Below are 13869 nucleotides of genomic sequence, written 5' to 3'. Positions count from 1 at the left end.
CCCAGGACGGGGTGGCGCGCCCCTCGGCCTCCTCACGCGCGGGGCGGCCGGGCGGCCCCCATCCTCAGCATCGGGCTCCCGGTCGGCCCCAGCCCCTGCCCCCGCCCGCGCCGCTTCCCGGGGCCGCAGGCAGTGCCTGAGTGACGTGCACGCTGCCGCCGCGCCGCGGTGCCGCCTGGGAGTTGTAGTCTCCGGCAGCGCGACTTCCTGGTCGGTGCCCAGTCACCCAGCCTCCAGAGCCCGGCTGCGGGCCTCGGGCCGAAGTGAGGTGTGCGCGTGGGCGAAGGAATTCTCCCGGGGAGATAAGCCTGGCCTCAGGCCCTCCCTGGGACGTCGTGGGCCGGACGCCTGGAGGAGGAGAGGAGGAGACGGCCGAGCGCTCGTCACAGGCCCTGCGGGGGCCGCGGCCCAAGGTGGGGTTGACGGTGACTGACGTTCTTCGCAAAGCGAAAAGTAGCAGCTGCGTGAGTGGTGGTTACTGTCCGGAGCCTCTAACGCAGGCCAGGACTAGGTCCCCGCAGTTGGACTGCCCCTCGGGGCCCCGATCCGAGGTGCACGCCGGGAAGTGTAGTCCGTTCGCGAACCGGCGCCGTGGGGCAGTCCCCCAACCGCGGGCAAGGGAGAGCTGCTTGGTGGCTCCAGGAAGCTGGCGGCGGGGGGGGGGGGGGTCAGGCTGATGGTGAGGCCTCTGGGGGAAGACAGGGCTGGGAGGATGTTTGTAGAGTCCCTGGGGAAATCACAACCACGTCTGCTTTCCCCTGGGTTCCTCTGCCTCTGCAGTCAGAACTCGAGAATCCCCGCCTTCCATAATGGGAATTTCAATTTTGTGGGGCTTAACGGTCATCTTATGCTGAGTGCTTTGCATACATGGTAGCGTTAAATCCTCGCAAAGCCCCTAGTTTACAGATGACGCATAGAGAAATAAAGTCACTTGTCCAAGGTCACAACTATAAATGGCAAAGCAACAATCAAAGGCATATATTTCTCTCTCTCTTTTTCTTTTTTCTTTGGCCGCACCGTGCGGCAGATCTTAGTTCCCCAACCAGGGATGGAACCGGTGTCCCCTGCAGTGGAAACTCGGAGTCTTAACCACTCGACCGCCAGGAAAGCCCCTCAAAAGCATATTTTAAAATTAAAAACAACTACCACCACGACAATCATGATTTTTAAAAACACTGCCTTCCCATTTAAAGAGTGAGGAAACTGAGTCCTGCAGAGGTTCGATGACTTGCTCAAGATCTGTAAGCTTGTAAGCAGCAAAATTCTGCGTCTTTTCACTTAGCCTCTCCTTAGTGGTCTGGGGGTCTGGCGGGAGGAGAGAAGAGGGGAACTTTGATGGGCTCTGGTGCCCAAATTCCAGAGAACTGCCCCACAGTATCCTGGGAAATTGTTCCACGCTCAGAGGGAAGTGGGTACCTGCTCTCCTGTGAGGGAAGCTCTGGACCTCTCAAGAATGCTTGTTGGAAGAGAGGCCCCGCTTCATTCTGAGTACAGGCGTTTCTGCTATAACCTGATACATGCTTTCCTGAAAAACCTGTAGTTCTGCAAAACAGTGCACTAAAAATGACAAGGCTTTATGGGAAAAATAGAATTAGGGACAGATTGCTCAAAACGTATGCAACTTAGTAATCAGAGTGCTACAAAACCAATAACGTTTACTTATTTATTTATTTTTTAATATTTGTTTAGTTGCACCCGGTCTTAGTTGCCACACGTGGGCTCCTTAGTTAAGGCATGCATGTGAGATCTAGTTCCCTGACCAGGAATGGAACCGAGGCCCCCAGCACTGGGAGCACAGAGTCTTATCCACAGCACCACCAGGGAAGTCCCAATAAGAATTCTAATAGAAATACTAGTACAGTTAAATATACACGGGGTATTTGTGCTTAGCAATCAATACTTTAAGTGCCTTCTTTGCAGTCTTAAAGGCTGGGGCTTGTACTTCCTTCACAGAGATGCCGGCTGGAGATACTAACTTCTAATGGAGACCATTTTCTTCAAAATTAAAAATCTGATCCAAGGTGTAGTCTTCCTCATTAATCTGTTATTTTAATGTGGGAAAATATCATTGCAGTTTCTTCATCTGCTTTCACAGCTTTGCCACATACCATACCATTCTAGCAAGCAATGGGTCTTTGAAATCACTAAACGATCCACGGTGGATCTAAAGGAAGACATTTCTATAGAGTTGCAGCTTTTCCCCTTAAGATCTTCTTTTATCACTAAGGCTTCCTCTTTGCCTGTGAGAAACCTTGCCCTTGATTGCTTCAAAACGTTAACTTCCTAGAGAAAATTGCATATTAACCAACATGGCTGTGGTATGCTGACATCCTTACTCTGTTTACCAATTGTTTATGGGGTGATTCAAGTCAAAGAAGGTGGGCAGCAGAACAGGTGGTCTCCAAGCAGATGCCTAGACTTAGGTGAGGAGAGGGACCCGGCTTGGTTCTAAACCTGGTAGGCTCTATAATGGAAATGGAGAGTGGAATAGCATTTGTCAAATCCATAAAAAAGTCCTTCGGATTTTGATTGGGATTATAATGAATAAATTATTAATTTGGGGAGAATATGACTTTGTAATATTGAGTCTTCTATTCTTGGACAGGTATAATTTTTTTCCTGGGATATCTTATATGGCTTTCTTTGGTTCACTCACTGGATTTTACTGTTTTTACTTATTTACTTGTGGCCGGGATTTTGTTATTTTTTCCTAATCAGTTACTGCTGTTTTTAATGCTGAACTTGGATGTGGCTACTTTGTTGAGCTCACTCTTATTTGTTCTAGAATAGCTTGACAGATAATTCTCTATACTGTTCCAGTTAGATGACCCTGGTGTCCAGGGAAAAAAAGACAGTTTAGTTTTTCCAATCTTTATAACTCATTTCTCACCCCTCGCCCTTTGGCTGAGGGTTCCAATACAATGTTGAATGACAGTGGTGATAATGGACAATGCTTGTCTTGTTCTAGACATTTTAAAGGAATGCCCCTAAGGTTTCATCATTAAGTATGATGTTTTCAGTAGATTTCTAGTAGATTTCTAAATTTTATTCCTAATTTGCTGAGAAGTTTATTTTTTTTTAAAAGCAGGCATTGACTTTTATCAGATGCTTTCTATGCATTTGTTGATATGATCAGATGACTTTTCTGCCTTAATCTGTTAATGATGAACCATCCTCTGTTTCACTATTGCTGGATTTGATTTAATAACATGTTCTTTAGGGCTGTTGTGCATTTGTTTTCATGAATGGAATTGACTGACTCATGGTTTTCTTTCTCGCGCTGTCCTTGCCCAGTTATGACATAAGGGAAATGCTAGCTCTGTTCTACGATTTGGGGGAACCACCTACCTTTTCCTGCAGTCTGGAATGGTTTGTGATATATTGGAGTTATCTGTTCTTTGAATATTTGGTGGAATTTGACTGTAAGATCATCCATGCTTGGTGCCTTTTTGGTAGGTCTTTGGTTGTAATTTCAACCTCTTCTGTGGATATTGGTTTATTCAGATTTCTTACTTTCTCCTGAGATAAATTTTTGTAATTTATATTTGCCTAGAACAATATTTTATCTAGGATTTCAGATTCATTGGTACAACTTTATGCATTTTATTTCTTATGAATCCTATGGATCTGAAGTTATAGTTCTTTTGACTTTCCTGATACTTATTTGTTCCTTCTCTTATTTTTCTGGATCAAATTTGCCAAAAATTTAAATAGAAAAACATTTCTGTTTTTACATTTTTTGCTCAATATTGTTTTCTTGGTGTTTAAAAAACTCCCAGCTTTTTGTTCTATTGATGATCTCTTCTACTTATTTGTTTTGAGGGGGGGTATTTTATTTCATTAATTTCTTCCTCAAATGTTGACTCATTTTTTTGCATTTTAGTATTTATTTTGTTGTTATGTATACCCAGGTTTTGATTTGTAGCGCTTTCATTGTCATTCAGTTCCAAAAAAAAGTGTAATTTCAATTCCCCTTAACCCCCAAATTATTTAGAAATGTGGTTTTTAATATCTAGGTATATGGATTTTTCCTTGATTATCTTTTGTAGTTGATTTCTAATTTTATTTAATGAATGTATTTCAAATGACATAAATTCTTAGGAATTTGTTGAGATTTCCTTTATGACCTAGTATGTGGCATTTTTTTGTTTTGTTTTGCAAGTGTCCTGTTTTTTTGTTTTTTTTTTTTTTGCGGTACACGGGCCTCTCACTGTTGTGGCCTCTCCCGTTGTGGAGCACAGACTCCGGACGCGCAGGCTCAGCGGCCATGGCTCACGGGCCCAGCCGCTCCGCGGCACGTGGGATCCTCCCGGACCGGGGCACGAACTCGTGTCCCCTGCATCGGCAGGCGGACTCTCAACCACTGCGCCACCAGGGAAGCCCGGAAGTGTCCTGTTTTTAAAGGATGTACATTCTAGTTGTTGGGATAAGAGGTCTGACTATACAAGTTTATTAATGATCTAATTCTTAACTATTATATCCTTACCTTTTTTTTATCTTTTTTTTTTTTTTTTTTTTTTTTTTTTTGCGGTCGCGGGCCTCTCACCGCTGTGGCCTCTCCCGTTGCGGAGCACAGGCTCCGGACACACAGGCCCAGTGGCCATGGCTCACGGGCCCAGCTGCTCCGCGGCATGTGGGATCCTCCCGGACGGGGGAACGAACCCGCGTCCCCTGCATCGGCAGGCAGATTCTCAACCACTGCGCCACCAGGGAAGCCCCTTTTTTTCCTGTTTGATCTATTGGCTTCTGGAAGGTGTAATAAAGTCTCCCATTATGAGTGAGGATATGTTCATTTCTCATTTTAGCTCTATCAGTTTTTACTTTATATATTTTGAAGTTATGTTGTTAGGTGCATAAGGGTTTATGATATTAATATGACACCAGTGAATTATTCCTTTTATCAATATGAAATATCCTTTGCTGTCCTTCGTAATGATTTTTGCTTTTAATGTGTCTTTTTTCGTAACATTTCCTTGGTACTTCTGTTCTCTTTCATTCATTCATTCTTTTTTTTTTCTTTTTCTGTGGGTTGATTTTATCATACTGCTTCATTTCTGACACACTATAGCAATAGTTTGTGTAAAGCTATCCTCTTATTTTTTCTCCATATCCCCATTCCCACTTTTATTTCTTCCTCCACCTCAAAGACACACTTTCTGATTTATGTTTAATTTATGGTTCTTGGATATGTCTATATTTCTAAAACATGTATAGTGCTTTCTATTTGTATATGTTTTTAATTTACAAAAATTATACTAAGTACATTTCTATTTTTACATTTTTTTGCTCAATATTGTTTTAAGAGCAGTCCGTGTTGTTTGTGTATCTAGTTAATTGTGTCTGTTTGCTGCACAGCACTCCAATTTATTAGTTCACCATCCTTAATTATTCACCTACTAATGAAGAAGACCTACATTGCCTTGAATTCTTTGCTACTACAAACAATACTTCAATCAACAATCTTGTACTTATATCCTTTGGGACTTGTGTGAGAGTTTCTCTGGATTATATACCAAGATTGGGATTGCTGGATCATAGGATATACATACTGCATTATGCTAACCAAAGGTGCATGATAGTTCCAAATTCTATGTCTTTACTAATACTAGCTCCTCTCTGACCTTTTAATTTTGACCACTCTGATGAATTTAAAATATGTTGTAATTTTCTAACTGATTTTGAGGGAGGTTGAGCATCTCTTCAGACTTGTTAGCTAGATAGATTTCCTTTTATGTTAATTGCCTATTCATATCTTTTGCCCCGCCCCACACGGCATGTGGGATCTTCCCCAACCAGGGATCGAACCTGTGTCCCCTGCATTGGGAGCATGGAGTCTTAACCACTGGACTGTCAGGGAAGTCCCTCCATTTTTTTTTTTTTTTTTTTTTTGCGGTACGCGGGCCTCTCACTGTCGTGGCCTCTCCCGTTGCGGAGCACAGGCTCCAGGCACGCGGGCTCAGCGGCCATGGTTCACGGGCCCAGCCACTCCGCGGCACGTGGGATCCTCCCGGACCGGGGCACGAACCCGTGTCCCCTGCATCGGCAGGCGGACCCTCAAGCACTGCGCCACCAGGGAAGACCCGTCCCTCCATTTTTATATTGGGATTCCTACTCCTAAATATTTGCAGGATTTTATTGTATATTCTGGATATTAATCACATTTTTTTTGAAGCTGAAAATATCTTCTCCCGGTTTGTCACTTATTAGTTAACTTTTTCAATCATGTCTTTGGAAGAAATCTTTAATCTTAATATAGTCAAATTCATCTCATATAGTTTATATTTTCTTGGTTTAAACAACTTTATTCACTCCAAAGTCATAAAAATATTCTATATTTTTCTACTAGCTGTTCTGGGTTGAACTGTTTCTCTTAAAAAGAGATATGTTGGGCTTCCCTGGTGGCGCAGTGGTGGAGAGTCTGCCTGCCGATGCAGGGGACACGGGTTCGTGCCCCGGTCTGGGAAGATCCCGCATGTCGCGGAGCGGCTGGGCCCGTGAGCCATGGCCGCTGAGCCTGTGCGTCCGGAGCCTGTGCTCCGCAATGGGAGGCCGCAACGGTGAGAGGCCCGCGTACCACACACACACAAAAAAACCAAAAAACAGATATGTTGAAATCCTAACCGCCCCCCGCCCCCATACTCCAGAATGTGCTCTCATTTGGAAGCAGAGTAGTTGCAGATGTAATTAGTTAAATTAAGATGAGGTCATACTGTCATAGGATGGGCCCCTAATCCGATATGACTGACGTCCTTATAAGAAGACAGTCACTTGAAGACAAACACAGAGAGGGAGAATACCATGTGATGAGGAAGGCTGAGATTGGAGTTATGCAATGCAGCTGCAAGCTGAGGAACTCCAAAGATTACCAGTAAACCACCAAAAGCTGAGAAGAGGCAAGGAAGGATTCCCCTACAGCTTCCAGAGGGAGCATGGCCCCACTGACACCTTGATTTTGTACTGGTAGCCTCCAGAACTGTGAGACAATACGTTTCTGTCGTGTTAAGCCACGCAGTTTGTGGTACCTTGTTCTGGCAGCCCTATGAAGTGAATATACTAGCTTTATAGATTTATCTTTCATATTTAGGTCTCTAATCCATTTATTTGACCTTCATATTTTGGTGAGAGGTAGGGAACCAACTTTTCTTTTCTCCTTATAAGGAACCAGTTTTCCCAATACCATCCTTTAACAATCCATCTTTTCCTTTCTGATTAGGATGCTTATTCTGAAATATCTCAAGGTTTTTTATGTACACGTGTCTCTTTCTTTCCTCTCTGTTCTGTTGCTTTGATCAGTTTGTCTGCTTATGTGCCATTCCACTTTTGTCTTTTTTTTTTTTTACTCTGGCTTTTGGGTATATCTTATCTGATACAGAAAATTCCTCTTTTTTGGGATCAAACTCTGGGCCTTAGCAGTGAAAGTTCGGAGTCTTAACCACTGGACCGCCAGGGAATTCCCTAAACTTTTTTTCTTCATAAACATCTTGTGGATTGACAGGTGAATTCCTAGATTACTTTTAAACTTTTGTTACTATTCTGAATGGAATCTTATTTTTTGTTAGAGTTTCTGGTTGTTTACTATTATGTAGAGGAATGTTATTCATTTTTCCAGTTTGATATTTTATTTGGCCAATTTGCTGACTTACAGTTTTAATGGTTTTGAGTTTCTGTATGGAATACCAAATCACATCCAAATAATGACAGTTTTGTCATTCTCCCTCCCATTCCGTATATACATATTTATAATGTCTTATTGCAATGGTCAGGACCCCTAGGAGTGAACAGTAGGAGTGATTGTGTTCTTCCTGATCTTAAAGGGAATGAGCTTAAGGTTCCGTCTTTTTTAAAAAAATTTATTTAATTTATTTATTTTTGGCTGCATTGGGTCTTTGTTGCTGTGCATGGGCTTCTCTCTAGTTGCGGTGAGTGGGGGTTACTCTTCCTTGCCGTGCACGGGCTTCTCATTGTGGTGGCTTCTCTTGTTGTGGAGCACGGGCTCTAGGCGCACGGACTTCAGTAGTTGTGGCATGCGGGCTCAACAGTTGTGGCGCATGGGCTCAGTAGTCGTGGCTCGCGGACTCTAGAGCGCAGGCTCAGTAGTTGTGGCACATGGGCTTAGTTGCTCCGCGGCATGTGGGATCTTCCCGGACCAGGGCTCGAACCTGTGTCCCCTGCATTGGCAGGCGGATTCTTAACCATTGCGCCACCAGGGAAGCCCAAGATTCTGTCTTAATTGTGTGGTGTGTGGTAGATTTTTAGTAGATAGTCCTTATCAAATTATGGAAGTTCCTTTCTATCCCTAGTTTTCTGAGAGCTTTTATCATAAATAGATGTTGAAGTTTATTAAATGTTTTTTTCAATCCATGGAGGTGACCATATGACTTTCCTCCTTTATTCCATAATGTAGTGCATTACATTGTTAACTTTCTGATGTTTATTAAAACCTACTCAATTATGTTTTATTTTTCATACATTATTGTATTTGCTTATCTAATATTTTATTTAGGAATTGTATTTACACTTAGAAAGTAAAATGGTCCTCTAATATTCTTTTCCTAAATTGTTCCTATTCACTTTAGGAATCAAGGATATACCAGCTTTGTAAAATGAATTTCTCTTCTTCTCCCTGTAATAATTTGTATACAGCAGGTATTACTTGTTCCTTGAAAGCTTGGTAGAATTCCCCTGTTAAACCTTCTGGGACTTCTTTTAACTAAAATTTCAGGTTCTTTAATTGTTGTTGGTCTTTTCAAAGTTTACTGTTTCTTGTTTCAGTATTGGCATTTTCTATTCTTGTGGAAATTTGTCCATTTTGTCAGTTTTCAAGTGTATTGGTTTATGTAGTTCAAAAATTTACTTTATCATTTAAGAATATCTATATAGTTTCCCCCCTTTTTAGTTATGCATTTTGTTTTTTATTTGTATGTTTCTTTTTTTCTATCAGTCTTGCCTGAAGCATTTCTATCTTATTAGAATTTCAAGTTGCCAAGTTTCGGTTTTTGTTGATCTTCTCTATTTTTCTACTTTGTCAATTTCTGCCTTTAAATTTTTTTCTTCTTGTTTTTTTTTTGGATTTTTCTCTGTTGTTTCATATTTAAGTTCCTAAAATGAGGCTTCCTTCATTTGTTTTCAATCTTTTGATAAGAAATATTCAAAGCAATAGATTACCGTTGAATCATTGCTTTGGTAGTGCTTTTGTTGCCATTCAGTTATAAGGATTTATTTCTTTTATGTTTTATTTTTTAACTCAATAGTTATTCATATTATATTATTTAAGTTTCCAGGCTTCTGTATTTTTGTTTTTTAGAGTCATCTACACTGATATGGATAACTATGGTATAATGAAGAGAGTCCAGAATGCAGTGCCTCAGAAGACATTTATTTATTTCACAAAACATCCCAGAGTAGGTAGGTGGCCTCGCCCCAAGAGGTCATCAGGTCCCACCTTTCTTATTGCCCTGCTTTGAGCATCATCCTGACTCATACGGTTGAAGCCATCTTAGGGTCACCAAATCTGTGTTCCCCTCTGTGAGAAGACAGAATGAAGAAGTATGGAACAATTAGCTTCATTTTAAGGACATGACACAGAAGTTGCCCACCTTACTTCTGCTTATATCCCACTGGCCAAAAATTAGTCATATGGCTACAGGAGACAGAGTACTAAAAACAGAAAGTGAACCAGTTACGTTAGCAGAGAGAATTTAATAAAAGGAATTGGTTGAGTTAGTGAAATAGATGTTGAGATGACAAAATGGGGATATTGTATTAATCAGAGATAATAGATGCAGAAATTAGCTTTCACCCCCTAGGACTGGGGCAACAAAGGGAATAGGTTTCTAGTTGTTTACTATTATGTAAACATAATAGAGTTATTAAAATCATGGTAGGGTTATTAGAATCTAGAAGTTTGAAGGAATACTCCAGTAGAGCTGGAACCCAGGCCTCTGACAAGGGGACAGCTGGTCTTTGTATGTCAGAGAGAGAAAAATGAGACTGAGAGTATGGAAAAGACAGGAGTCAGCTGCTGCCATCAGGGGGAAGAACCACTGCCGGGGTGATGCTAACAGGAAAGGGAAGCAAAACACGAAGAAGCACGTACTTTCCCCTTCCAGCCTTTTGTCTTTCTTTCTTGTGCTTCCTCTGAAAAGAACCAAGTAGGGAGCTGGCGGCCTCAGAGCCGCAAAGCAGAGTGCAAAAGGGTGGGTTTGGGTTAAGAAACAATGGACTAGTCACCAACACAGTTCACCCACCCTTTTGACCACTCAGCATCCATACATATCTTTCTACACATATTTGAACTTCCATTTAAGAACCATAAAACATCATGTTTCACCTAATCTTGAACAAAGATGCTCTCATCTGCTCTCCAAACAGGGGAGATACAGAATTCCTCCAGTCATATTATCCATTCCTGTTTTGCTTTCTTCTGTTATTCTCCTTATGGCATTCATTTGGACTGAGTCTCCTCCCAACATTTCCATTTTCCCCTCTATGCTAGTTGCAAGTTTTACACTTACTTGCTGTTCTTTTAGTGTTTACTCTAAAAATATCTTCATGTGTATTCAACAAAATCCTCTCCATTTATAAGTTTTTCAAGATGTTAGTTCTTTTTTAAACACCTAAATTTGACATTGTTACTGTACTTTTGATAGAGTTTTGATATGTTTACCTTTTTTTGTTTATTTTTCCTTTTCTTATCATTCCTTCTTGTATTTCAGACCTTCATTCTAGGATTAGTTTTATTCTTCCTGAAGTATATCTCTTAGAAGTTCTTTTGAAGAGGGTGTCCTGGGAATCAATTCCTAGTTTTTGGTTTGTCTAAACAATAATTTTATTTTTGTTCTTGAAAGATTCTGCTGGACAAACAATTCTAGTGTGACAGTTATTTTATTTTGGCACTTTGAGGGTCTCATTCCACTATCTTCTGGCTTCCATTATTGCTGTTGAAAAATAAAAAGTAATGCTTTGGCTTTGTCTAATGATTTTCTCTTTAGTGTGCTAAAGTTTACTATATATCTAGCTTGGATGTTTTAAAATATGTTCTGCCTGGGATTCATTGGGTTTCCTGAATTTGAGGAAGAATCTTTCATCAATTCTGAAAAATTCCCAGATATGATCTCTTCATATATGCCTCTCTCCCTTCTATTATCTTTTTTGTTCTTAAACCATGAATTAGGGACTTCCCTGGTGGCACCGTTGTTAAGACTCTGTGCTCCCAATGCGGGGGCCTGGATTCGATCCCTGGTCAGGGAACTAGATCCCACATGCGTGCCGCAACTAAGAGTTCGCATGCCACAACTAAGGAGCCAGCGAGCTGCAACTTAGGAGCTGGCGAGCCGCAACTAAGACCCAGCGCAACCAAATAAATAAATAAATATTTAAAACCATGAATTAGATGTACGTTGGACCTTCCCACTCTGTCCCATATTTCTTAACCCATTGTTTATAATGTCCGTCTTTTTTCTCCCTGGGCTGTGCTCTGTGTAATTTCTTTCTTTTTTTAAATTAATTAATTAATTAATTTTTGGCTGCATTGGGTCTTCGTTGCTGCATGAGGGCTTTCTCTAGTTGTGGCAAGCAGGGGCTACTCTTCGTTGTGGTGCGCGGGCTTCTCATTGCGGTGGCTGTTCTTGTTGCGGACCATGGGCTCTAGGTGCGTGGGCTTCAGTACCTGTGGCACGCGGGCTCAGTATTTATGGCTCATGGGCTTAGTTGCTCCGCGGCATGTGAGATCTTCCCGGACCAGGGCTTGAACCCATGTCCCTGCATTGGCAGGCGGATTCTTAACCACTGTGCCACCAGGGAAGTCCCTGTATAATTTCTTCAAGTACATATGTGTTCTAGTTTCTTCTCCTTTCAGCTGTGATATAATCTATTTAATATGTCCACTGGGTTTTAAATTTTTCATATATGTAATTTCTAGTTTTTCTTGTTCAAATCTTCCTTGCCAATCTTGATACTCTGTTTTTCCTTCAGTATTTTTTAAACGCCATCTTCAATCTCTTTAAACATTTATTTTATATTCAGTACCTTATAATTTCAATATTTATACCAACTCTGAGTATGGTTCTGAGGTTTATTGCTTCTGCTTGTGTGGTTTGTGGAACTCACGTTCCTTGGGATTTTATCTGTGGAGATTCTTTAAAGCCTGGGTTTAAAATGCATTTCCCTGGATAGAGTTAGTGTTTGCTTATGCCGTGTACCTATGGGAATAGCCAACGTGGGACCACTCTAAAATTTTGTCTGGAGGTCTTTCAGGTTACATAGATAGTACAAATTTAGGCTTTAAACCCACAGGAATATGGACTTACTGTTAGGAATTCTCAGGGGAAATCTTTTTCTCTTCATTTACTCATCATAAAGGCGGAGACAAACATATATTCCCACCATCTTTTTCAGATGGAGAGCTTTTTAAAAAAGTACCACCTGAAGGTTTGCCCTCAGGTTCTAGAATTTTTTATATAGGTCTCTGATCTTTCCTCTCACTCTGCTTAAGTCCCAGGACTTTTCTCCTGTGAACATGGTTCATTAACACCCAGGCTTCATGCAGTTAACCCCAGGAAAAGTGCTGAGTCTAGAGCTCTCTTTACTTCTCTGGATTCATGTTTCTTGGTTTTGGTCTGCAAGGATATACTTAAGGTACACTGTCTCTCCTTCAAGAATGGCCCAACCAAGAGGAAGTGTCTGGGCCCCCAGGCCTCACCTGCTCTCATTGAATCAGAGAGCTAGTTTACATACAATTAACTGTACCTATTCATTTTTAAATTAATTATATCCTGTCCCTAGCTTTCATGGACAGCAAATTCAATTACTCATTAATCTGATAGTTCTCTTATTCAGAGAACACTGAAGAACTGTTAATATCCTAAAACTAAGGAATGTGTCTTACGGGCTGAATTGTGTCTCCCCCCACCCCACCCCCAAACTCATATGTTGAAGGCCTCATCCTCAGTACCTCAAAATGACTGTATTTGGAGATAGGGCTTCTAAAGAGGTTAAGTGGACAACAAAAAAATGGTAATTATGTGAGGTGATAGAGGTGCTAACGAACCTAATTGTGGTAATCATTTCGTACTATATGCATGTATCGAATCGTTCCATCATATACCTTAAACTTATGCAATTGTTATATGTCAATTATATGTCAATAAAGCTAGGAAAAATAAAAATAGATGCAATGTGGCATCCTGCTTGGGATCCCGGAAAGGAAAAAGAACATTGGTGGAAAAACTAGGGAAATCCAGATAAAGTCTGAAGTTTCACTTAAAAAACATAAAAATAAAGTAGGATAAGTGGTATTAAAAATTTCCAAAATACAGCAAGAGGGAAGAGATATGGGAACATATGTATAACTGATTCACTTTGTTATAAAGCAGAAACTAACACACCATTGTAAAGCAATTATACCCCAATAAAGATGTTAAAAAAAATTAAAAAAATAAATTTCCAAAATACAGTGAGAGGACACACCAGGAGCAACTAATCAGGACACAAAGATTTCAAAGCAGAGTAAAAATCTGGATGTAATTTTTTCAGTGAAAAACCCAAGGTACCTGCCTCTAGAAACAGGCAATTATTCTAAAGGTTAACTGACTTGTTTTATGGTTGCTGTTGTTCTTATTATTATCATTTATCATTTTTGTCTCTCCCTTGCTACACACACACACACACACACACACACACACACACACGCATACACACACACACACACACACACGGACACTAAGCTTCGTGATAAAGAGGTCAAATCTATATTATTCACTTCCTTACCCCCAGTATCTAGAACAATGCCTGGCATACGGTAAAACAATGCCTGCCTCGAAAAATATATATGGTGAGTGAATGAATGAGCCATAGAATTGGAAATACCGT

The 13869-nt window shown here is 40.9% G+C and overlaps 1 long non-coding RNA gene across 8 annotated transcripts in view; it reads left to right on the top strand.

Moving 5' to 3' along the window:
* The first annotated feature begins 179 nt into the window (after nt 1-179).
* Nucleotides 180-13869, top strand: part of LOC117201814 (uncharacterized) — a 44613-nt gene continuing 30923 nt past the window's right edge. For 3 of the 8 annotated variants that reach the window (XR_007474418.1, XR_007474421.1, XR_007474419.1), the window contains exon 1: nt 263-413. This is a non-coding gene — a long non-coding RNA (uncharacterized LOC117201814). Of the gene's footprint in view, nt 414-13869 lie in introns of all 8 variants that reach the window. The other 5 variants (XR_007474416.1, XR_007474417.1, XR_004483952.2 and 2 more) reach the window with 5 other exon arrangements.

This window comes from Orcinus orca, chromosome 20 (genome assembly GCF_937001465.1).
Source record: "Orcinus orca chromosome 20, mOrcOrc1.1, whole genome shotgun sequence".
NCBI lineage: Eukaryota > Metazoa > Chordata > Mammalia > Artiodactyla > Delphinidae > Orcinus > Orcinus orca.
The sequence above is the reverse complement of the archived record's forward strand: the minus strand, read 5'-3'. Positions and strand labels throughout refer to the sequence as shown.